Source organism: Leuresthes tenuis, unplaced genomic scaffold, assembly GCF_036924035.1.
Source record: "Leuresthes tenuis unplaced genomic scaffold, fLeuTen1.0.hap1 SCAF_6, whole genome shotgun sequence".
In the NCBI taxonomy this organism is placed as follows: domain Eukaryota; kingdom Metazoa; phylum Chordata; class Actinopteri; order Atheriniformes; family Atherinopsidae; genus Leuresthes; species Leuresthes tenuis.
Window position 1 is genome coordinate 32,349,870 of NW_027325360.1, and position 11,397 is coordinate 32,361,266.

The following is an 11,397-nucleotide window of genomic DNA, read 5'->3' on the forward strand; positions in this document are numbered from 1 at the left end:
TTGATCATACAATGTCGGGACATCGCTCCTTGTCTTACCAGCTTTTTACAAACTTTAGTCGAACATTCACACCTTCTTGCAGCTGAACACCTCCGCTCCCGCTTTTGATGATGTATAGTCGGGCTTTCGAGCCTTTTCTTACCCGCTTTTTACAAATTATGGTTGGACATTCAGACCTTGCAGCCGAACACCTCCGCTCCCTGTTTTGATCATGTATGGTCTGGTTATACTACCTTTTCTTCCCCCGTTTGTGAGTAATTATGGCTGGACATTCACACCTACTTGCAGTCGAACTGCTCTGCTACCGCTTTTGATTATGTTTGGTTTGGATATTCGAACCTTTTCTTAACTGCTTTTTACAAACCATGGTCGGACTTTCACACCTTCTTGTAGCCGAACAACTCCGCTCCCGCTATTGATTGTGTACAGTCGGGTATTTTAACCTTTTCTTACCCGCTTTTTACCAAGTATGGTCGGACATTCACACCTTCGTACAGCGGAACACCTCCGCTCCCTCTTTTGATGGTGTTTGTTCGGGCATTCAAACCTTTTCTTACCCGCTTTTTACAAACCATGGTCGGACTTTCACACCTTCTTGCAGCCGAACAACTCCGCTCCCGCTATTGATTGTGTACAGTCGGGTATTTTAACTTTTCTTACCCGCTTTTTACCAACTATGGTCGGACATTCACACCGTCTTACAGCGGAACACCTCCGCTCCCGCTTTTTATGGTGTATAGTCGGGCATTCGAACCTTTTCTTACCCGCTATTTACAAACTATGGTAGGACATTCAAACCTTCGTGTATCCGAAAACCTCCGCTCTCTCTTTTGATCATACATTGTCGGACATTCGCACCTTTTCTTACCCGCTTTTTACAAACCATGGTCGGACTGTCACACCTTCTTGTAGCCGAACACATCCGCTCCCGCTATTGATTGTGTACAGTCGGGTATTTTAACCTTTTCTTACCCGCTTTTTACCAAGTATGGTCGGACATTCACACCTTCGTACAGCGGAACACCTCCGCTCCCTCTTTTGATGGTGTATGTTCGGGCATTCAAACCTTTTCTTACCCACTTTTTCCAAACTATGGTCGGCTATTCACAGCTTCCTCTCCACCATACTTGTATGGTTGGATATTCACACCCACTTGCATCCGAAAACCTCCGCCCCAAATTTTGTTGATATTTAGTCGGACATTCGCACCTTACCCGCTTTTGGCAAACTATGGTCTTCTTCCACCTTTTAGTGTTCTATCACACCTTTTTTTTCACCGCATTTTATACATTATGGTTGGAAATTTTCAACCACTTTCATCCGAAGACCTCTCCTCCCGCTTTTGTTAATATATTTGAACTTTAGTTTGACATTCAAACCTTCTTGCAGCTGAACCACCTCCGCTCCCTGTTTTGATCATATATGGTCTGGCAATACTACCTTTTCTTACCCGTTTGTGAGTAATTATGGCTGGACATTCACACCTACTTGCAGCCGAACACAACCTCTCTCGCTTTTGATGATGTATGGACCGGCATTTTTACCTTTTCTAACACATTTTTCAGCAATTATGGTCGGAGATTCACACCTACTCACAGCCGAACAACTCCGCTCCCGCATTTAATGATGTATAGTCGGGCATTCTCACCCTTTCTCATCAGCTTTTTGCAAATTATGATCTGACATTCACACCTACTTGCAGTCGAACACCTCCGCTTCCGCTTTTGATGATGTATATTCGGGCATTCGAACCTTTTATTACCCGCTTTTTACAAACCATTGTCGGACTTTCACACCTTCTTGCAGCTGAACACCTCCTGTCCCGCTTTTGATGATGTATGGTCCAGTATTCTTACCTTTTCTAACACATTTTTCAGCAATTATGGTCGGACATTCACACCTACTCACAGCTGGACACCTCCGCTCCCGCTTTTGATCATACAATGTCGGGACATCGCTCCTTGTCTTAACAGCTTTTTACAAACTTTAGTCGAACATTCACACCTTCTTGCAGCTGAACACCTCCGCTCCCGCTTTTGATGATGTATAGTCGGGCTTTCGAGCCTTTTCTTACCCGGTTTTTACAAATTATGGTTGGACATTCAGACCTTGCAGCCGAACACCTCCGCTCTCTCTTTTGATCATACATTGTCGGGCATTCGCACCTTGTCTTACCCGCTTTTTACAAACTATAGTCAGACATTCACACCTTGCAGCTGAACCTCCGCTCCCTGTTTTGATCATGTATGGTCTGGCAATACTACCTTTTCTTCCCCCGTTTGTGAGTAATTATGGCTGGACATTCACACCTACTTGCAGTGGAACAGCTCTGCTCCCGCTTTTGATTATGTTTGGTTGGATATTCGAACCTTTTCTTAATTGCTTTTTACAAACCATGGTCGGACTTTCAGACCTTGTAGCCGAACAACTCCACTCCCGCTATTGATTTTGTACAGTCGGGTATTTTAACCTTTTCTTACCCGCTTTTTACCAACTATGGTCGGACATTCACACCGTCTTACAGCGGAACACCTCCGCTCCCGCTTTTTATGGTGTATAGTCGGGCATTCGAACCTTTTCTTACCCGCTATTTACAAACTATGGTAGGACATTCAAACTTTCGTGTATCCGAAAACCTCCGCTCTCTCTTTTGATCATACATTGTCGGACATTCGCACCTTTTCTTACCCGCTTTTTACAAACCATGGTCGGACTGTCACACCTTCTTGTAGCCGAACACATCCGCTCCCGCTATTGATTGTGTACAGCCGGGTATATTAACCTTTTCTTACCCGCTTTTTACCAAGTATGGTTGGACATTCACACCTTCGTACAGCTCCGCTCCCTCTTTTGATGGTGTATGTTCGGGCATTCCAACCTTTTCTTACCCGCTTTTTCCAACCTATGGTCGGCTATTCACAGCTTCCTCTCCACCATACTTGTATGGTGGGATATTCACACCCACTTGCATCCGAAGACCTCCGCCCCAAATTTTGTTGATATTTAGTCGGACATTCGCACCTTACCCGCTTTTGGCAAACTATGGCCTTCTTGCAGCCAAACAACTCTGATCTTGCTTTTGATGATGTAAGGTTGGGCATTCAGACCTTGCTTCACCTGCTTTTCACCAAATATAGTCGGACATTCACACCTTCTTGCAGCCGAACACTTCCGCTCCACCTTTTAGTGTTCTGTCACACCTTTTTTTCACCGCATTTTATACATTATGGTTGGAAATTTTCAACCACTCTCATCCGAAGACCTCTCCTGCCACTCTTGTTAATATATTTGAACTTTAGTTTGACATTCAAACCTTCTTGCAGCTGAACCACCTCCGCTCCCTGTTTTGATCATATATGGTCTGGCTACTACCTTTTCTTACCCGTTTGTGAGTAATTATGGCTGGACATTCACACCTACTTGCAGCCGAACACAACCTCTCTCGCCTTTGATGATGTATGGACCGGCATTTTTACCTTTTCTAACACATTTTTCAGCAATTATGGTCGGAGATTCACACCTACTCACAGCCGAACAACTCCGCTCCCGCATTTGATGATGTATAGTCGGGCATTCTCACCCTTTCTCATCAGCTTTTTGCAAATTATGATCTGACATTCACACCTACTTGCAGTCGAACAGCTCTGCTCCCGCTTTTGATTATGTTTGGTTGGATATTCGAACCTTTTCTTAACTTCTTTTTACATATTTTGGTTGGACGTTCACACCTTCTTGTAGCCGAACACTTCAGCTCCTGCTTTTGATGATGTATGGTTGGGCATTCACACCTTTTTTTTGCCCATTTTTCAGGAATTATGGGTGGACATTCACACCTTGCAGCTGAACACCTCCTATCCCACTTATGCTCATGTGCGGTTTGATTTTCGAAAAGTTTCTTTCATGTTTTCTAGCAATTATTGATGGACATGTAGACCTTCTTGCAGCTGAACACCTCCGCTCCCGCTTTTGATCATACATTGTCAGGCATTCGCACCTTGTCTTACCCACTTTTTACAAACTTTAGTCGAACAGTCACACCTTTTTGCAGCCGAACACCACCTCTCCCGCTTTTGATGATGTATGGTCCAGCATTCTTACCTTTTCTAACACATTCTTCAGCAATTATGGTCGGACATTCACACCTACTCAGAGCCGAACACCTCCGCTCCCGCATTTGATGGTGTATAGTCGGGCATTCTCACCCTATCTCATCAGCTTTTTACAAATTATGATCTGACATTCACACCTGCTTTTGATAATGTATTGGTAGGCATTCGCACCTTTTTTTTTACCCATTTTTCATGAATTATGGGTGGACATTCACACCTTCTTGCAGCCGAACACCTCCTCTCCCGCTTATGATCATGTGCGGTTTGATATTCGAAAATTTACTTTCTTGTTTTAAAGCAATTATTGATGGACATTCAAACCTTCTTTTTGATGGTGTATAGTCGGGCTTTCGAGCCTTTTCTTTCCGGTTTTTACAAACCATGGTCGGACTTTCACACCTTCTTGTAGCCGAACAACTCCGCTCCCGCTATTGATTGTGTACAGTCGGGTATTTTAACCTTTTCTTACCCGCTTTTTACCAACTATGGTCGGACATTCACACCGTCTTACAGCGGAACACCTCTGCTCCCGCTTTTGATGGTGTATAGTCGGGCATTCGAACCTTTTCTTACCCGCTTTTTACAAACTATGGTGGGACATTCAAACCTTCTTGTATCCGAAAACCTCCGCTCTCTCTTTTGATCATACATTGTCGGACATTCGCACCTTTTCTTACCCGCTTTTTACAAACCATGGTCGGACTGTCACATCTTCTTGTAGCCGAACACATCCGCTCCCGCTATTGATTGTGTACAGTCGGGTATTTTAACCTTTTCTTACCCGCTTTTTACCAAGTATGGTCGGACATTCACACCTTCGTACAGCGGAACACCTCCGCTCCCTCTTTTGATGGTGTATGTTCGGGCATTCAAACCTTTTCTTACCCGCTTTTTCCAAACTATGGTCGGCTATTCACAGCTTCCTCTCCACCATACTTGTATGGTGGGATATTCACACCCAATTGCATCCGAAAACCTCCGCCCCAAATTTTGTTGATATTTAGTCGGACATTCGCACCTTACCCGCTTTTGGCAAACTATGGTCTTCTTCCACCTTTTAGTGTTCTATCACACCTTTTTTTTCACCGCATTTTATACATTATGGTTGGAAATTTTCAACCACTTTCATCCGAAGACCTCTCCTCCCGCTTTTGTTAATATATTTGAACTTTAGTTTGACATTCAAACCTTCTTGCAGCTGAACCACCTCCGCTCCCTGTTTTGATCATATATGGTCTGGCAATACTACCTTTTCTTACCCGTTTGTGAGTAATTATGGCTGGACATTCACACCTACTTGCAGCCGAACACAACCTCTCTCGCTTTTGATGATGTATGGACCGGCATTTTTACCTTTTCTAACAAATTTTTCAGCAATTATGGTCGGAGATTCACACCTACTCACAGCCGAACAACTCCGCTCCCGCATTTAATGATGTATAGTCGGGCATTCTCACCCTTTCTCATCAGCTTTTTGCAAATTATGATCTGACATTCACACCTACTTGCAGTCGAACAGCTCTGCTCCCGCTTTTGATTATGTTTGGTTGGATATTCGAACCTTTTCTTAACTTCTTTTTACATATTTTTGTTGGACGTTCACACCTTCTTGCATCCGAACACCTCCGCTTCCGCTTTTGATGATGTATATTCGGGCATTCGAACCTTTTATTACCCGCTTTTTACAAACCATTGTCGGACTTTCACACCTTCTTGCAGCTGAACACCACCTGTCCCGCTTTTGATGATGTATGGTCCAGTATTCTTACCTTTTCTAACACATTTTTCAGCAATTATGGTCGGACATTCACACCTACTCACAGCTGGACACCTCCGCTCCCGCTTTTGATCATACAATGTCGGGACATCGCTCCTTGTCTTAACAGCTTTTTACAAACTTTAGTCGAACATTCACACCTTCTTGCAGCTGAACACCTCCGCTCCCGCTTTTGATGATGTATAGTCGGGCTTTCGAGCCTTTTCTTACCCGGTTTTTACAAATTATGGTTGGACATTCAGACCTTGCAGCCGAACACCTCCGCTCTCTCTTTTGATCATACATTGTCGGGCATTCGCACCTTGTCTTACCCGCTTTTTACAAACTATAGTCAGACATTCACACCTTGCAGCTGAACCTCCGCTCCCTGTTTTGATCATGTATGGTCTGGCAATACTACCTTTTCTTCCCCCGTTTGTGAGTAATTATGGCTGGACATTCACACCTACTTGCAGTGGAACAGCTCTGCTCCCGCTTTTGATTATGTTTGGTTGGATATTCGAACCTTTTCTTAATTGCTTTTTACAAACCATGGTCGGACTTTCAGACCTTGTAGCCGAACAACTCCACTCCCGCTATTGATTTTGTACAGTCGGGTATTTTAACCTTTTCTTACCCGCTTTTTACCAACTATGGTCGGACATTCACACCGTCTTACAGCGGAACACCTCCGCTCCCGCTTTTTATGGTGTATAGTCGGGCATTCGAACCTTTTCTTACCCGCTATTTACAAACTATGGTAGGACATTCAAACTTTCGTGTATCCGAAAACCTCCGCTCTCTCTTTTGATCATACATTGTCGGACATTCGCACCTTTTCTTACCCGCTTTTTACAAACCATGGTCGGACTGTCACACCTTCTTGTAGCCGAACACATCCGCTCCCGCTATTGATTGTGTACAGTCGGGTATATTAACCTTTTCTTACCCGCTTTTTACCAAGTAGGGTTGGACATTCACACCTTCGTACAGCGGAACACCTCCGCTCCCTCTTTTGATGGTGTATGTTCGGGCATTCCAACCTTTTCTTACCCGCTTTTTCCAAACTATGGTCGGCTATTCACAGCTTCCTCTCCACCATACTTGTATGGTGGGATATTCACACCCACTTGCATCCGAAGACCTCCGCCCCAAATTTTGTTGATATTTAGTCGGACATTCGCACCTTACCCGCTTTTGGCAAACTATGGCCTTCTTGCAGCCAAACAACTCTGATCTTGCTTTTGATGATGTAAGGTTGGGCATTCAGACCTTGCTTCACCTGCTTTTCACCAAATATAGTCGGACATTCACACCTTCTTGCAGCCGAACACTTCCGCTCCACCTTTTAGTGTTCTATCACACCTTTTTTTTCACCGTATTTTATACATTATGGTTGGAAATTTTCAACCACTCTCATCCGAAGACCTCTCCTCCCACTTTTGTTAATATATTTGAACTTTAGTTTGACATTCAAACCTTCTTGCAGCTGAACCACCTCCGCTCCCTGTTTTGATCATATATGGTCTGGCTACTACCTTTTCTTACCCGTTTGTGAGTAATTATGGCTGGACATTCACACCTACTTGCAGCCGAACACAACCTCTCTCGCCTTTGATGATGTATGGACCGGCATTTTTACCTTTTCTAACACATTTTTCAGCAATTATGGTCGGAGATTCACACCTACTCACAGCCGAACAACTCCGCTCCCGCATTAGAGAAATAAAAGGACACCTTTATTCAAACTCATTTTGACAGGTGACCTCTGACCTCTTATCGATCAATCAAATTAATATGACAGGTGACCTTTGTTTGACATCCGTTTGCTGACATCTGGGGATATGACTTTTGACCTCTTATCGATCGATCAAGCTATTTTGACGTGTGACCTCTGTTTGACATAGATTAGCCATCTGTTGAAGAGATCTAAGGAAGGAAGGGGGAGTTTATGGCTAGGGTTAAGAATTATTACAGCTAAAGTCAGGAGGTTGTGAGAAATATATTAGTTGAATGTTTAAATAAGAGAAAGGGTTAGGGTTAATAGAAAAGGTTAAGTTGTAGAAGCGGTCAGCATTTTAACAGCTTCAAAGACCGGTCCCTGTAAGGTAAAGATGGGAAAATAATTAGATGTGTGGGGTGGGGTCTGTTAACAGACATCTGGTTGTCTCTGGCTGCACCATACTGTGACACTGAACGGAGGATGGGTTGTTTATAGCAAATAGAGGTAGGTTTAAATTACATGAAAAAGGTTTCCCTCTTAGTTTGCATACATGTTGTATATGGTATCATGGGCTAATCTACAGAGAATTCACTAATAGAACAGGTTGCCCATAAAGTTTACATCTAGTTCTCGCTCTGACTGATACTATGAGAGCCAACTGCAGGGGGTCGTAAGAATGCATCATGCTGTGGCACTGGGCTGTAGGGGGCAAATGGCCCGGGTCAATAAGAATGCAAAGTACAGTGTGGTAAACAGTATGTGTCCTTGTCTTAGTTCGCAAGTAAACAAATGAACATATATGATGTTCACAAGGATGCACCATGCTGTGTGGGAATGAGATAACATTTTAAGTCTCGTACGAGCAAGGCTCAGGGTGCCGGAAAGTCCTCCTTTTACCAGGTGTTGCTAGCACTGCATGGATTTGGGTGGGGTGGGGTGGGGGGGGGGGGGGGGTGTTAACAGACATCTGGTTGTCTCTGGCTGCACCATACTGTGACACTGAACGGAGGATGGGTTGTTTATAGCAAATAGAGGTAGGTTTAAATTACATGAAAAAGGTTTCCCTCTTAGTTTGCATACATGTTGTATATGGTATCATGGGCTAATCTACAGAGAATTCACTAATAGAACAGGTTGCCCATAAAGTTTACATGTAGTTCTCGCTCTGACTGATACTATGAGAGCCAACTGCAGGGGGTCGTAAGAATGCATCATGCTGTGGCACTGAACAGTAAGGACAAATGGGTTCATTAAGAATGCAAAGTACAGTGTGGTAAACAGTATATGTCGTTGTCTTAGTTCGCAAGTAAACAAATGAACATATATGATGTTCACTAGGATGCACCATGCTGTGTGGGAATGAGACAACGTCTTACTTCACAAGTAAACAGAATCAATCTGTTACTAACCGTAGGGTGGATATAAACTAAGTGTGAAGAGCAAATGGGTTGAAATTAGCACTTCAAGAAATTTTTAAAACACTCCCTTATTTCTATGGAGGGGGGTAAGACTATATAAAATGGTTCAGGCATTTACGTCAGGGGCTCAACCGACAGGATAGGAACCATGGACACAGGTACGCAAAAAGTCTCCTTAAAACTTTAAAAAAAAAAAAAAACAACAAAAAAAAACCAAAAAAAAAAAAACCAACAACAAACAACTTTTTTAGGACGGAAAACAAGAGCTGACATCCATACACAGCCAACCGGCGGTTCTTTGGCACTCTTAGGAGTATTCAACGGTAAGTAAAAAAGATCTGATGATAAACATATGAATGCGTGTATAATTATATTACCACACCATGACAGAGTGTTAATTTCCAGAGTTGGACGCAGAGGATTTGGATGACTTCATATTGACGCAAGCCGATTATGGTAATGTTACTTTAACTTTAATAACCTTTGTATAACCTTTAATAACAAGTGAAATGTTTCAATGAAATAACAACAGATGTAATTGTTCACAGATTTACTAAACAGTGTGGAGCAAGGCCGAAAAAAGAAGAACCCAGCCGTGTTCGAAGGTGAATTGACTTTAAACGCGCCGGGAGGGGGAAACGGACTTTCCCTGAATAAATCCCGGCTACGACGAAGACTGCTCCCTGTACAACACAACCAGTTTTCAACTGAGTGTCCGAGTGTTAGTACAGAGGACGGACGGCAGGAAACATCTGTTCTACACACACCACCGAGTATACCTTACAGCCCACGAGAAACCCAACGACCCGAGTCGCCTGTGAGCGGCTACCATACCGACACGGCTGCAGGGGCTGAAGGGGCTGTCGGTTTACTAGGCTGCATAACGGCGCAGCTATTAGAGGCGCCAAGCGTTGCTCGCGGGGAGGAGGGACCCCTCGCTAAACAGCCTGATCAGCGGGGTAAGTTTTTAAAAAAAACTCATCACTCATTGTTTTTGTTTTCTCACGTGAGCGCGTAAGCGTCATACGTCATCAACACGGATGTGACGCATAGGGAGAGCGTGAAGGGTGAGAGGGGTTAAAAGAGCGCAGCCTTTTTTTTTCCAGTAGAACTCATGTCTGGTGCCTGTAAAACAAGCCAGTTGATATATTATTACTGCTCTGTCCACTTATCCGTGCTGCATTCAACGGGAGCATTACATGGTAACATCTATGCAAATTTCACATAGTGTATACTTAAGCAAGGTTTTTTTTTTTTTTAATTTATTTATTTATCTATTTTACGCTATTAAACTGTGTTTCAATTTGACAGAATCTGATGTTATAGCTCCCGTGAGGTCCGTGGTGTAGAATCGGCGGTGCAATAGAGTGCGCAACAGACTGTCGCTTGTCGAAGGGCTAATGAAAGGTACAGCCTATTATTATTATTATTATTATTATTATTTTAAAATATTATTATTAATTTTTTTTAAATTTTTTTATATATAATTTCTTTAATTTTTTTCATTTATTTTAATTTAAATTTTTAATTTTTAATTTAAATTATTATTTTTTTTAAACTTTAATTTAAATTTTTAATTCTTAATTTTTTTTTATTTATTTTTTTTTTTTATTTATTTTTTTTTTTTAAATTCACAATCACTGAACCAGGTATATTCAAAATACTTTTATGGTTATTTCTCCTTCAACCACAGAGGCCGATCTGTCAATAGAACGGATAAATCCTCCAAGCCGGCCCGACCCTCGTCTGTGGAGGAAAAGAAACGCTACCATCCGACGTGAAAGATCAAGAGCTCGGGCATTCATGAGAAGTAGCGAGATTCTTATACAGAGAATTAACCGTGACTTGGCCGTGATTTCGAAGTAAAGTAAATGTGTGTATATATATATAAGTAGATATCTTAACCCCTCTTAGCCATTCTCAATTCTGTGTAAAGATGGATAATCAAGCAGGCAGAGCTGTGCCGGCTGTAATATCCGAGGCTGTGGGAAATTTGGAAAACATACCAATACCGGTTCATGTGTGGGATTACTTTACACCACTGGAGTATGCGCTCCTTAATATCGATTATCAATCATCTCCTATGAATATTGAAGAAGATGAAAATGGTCAAATTGATGTGTTACATGAATTAGAATCATCAGTCCTGAATTTAAACGGGCCTCCGCCACCCGGCCCGAGTTTACAAAATGAGTCATCAAAACCAGCTCCTTGTGTCACATCACTAGAGACAGCCTCAGCGATTAGTGCTTCTCAATCTTCAGCATCAGACACAGCCTCATCAAATCTGAATTCTTTACCTTCTCCAGCTGCAGCAGAGCAAACTCTGCAGCATGGTAGGGGGGTGAATCAGGAGAACGTAGCCGTCCCTGAATTAGAATCGTCAGTCCT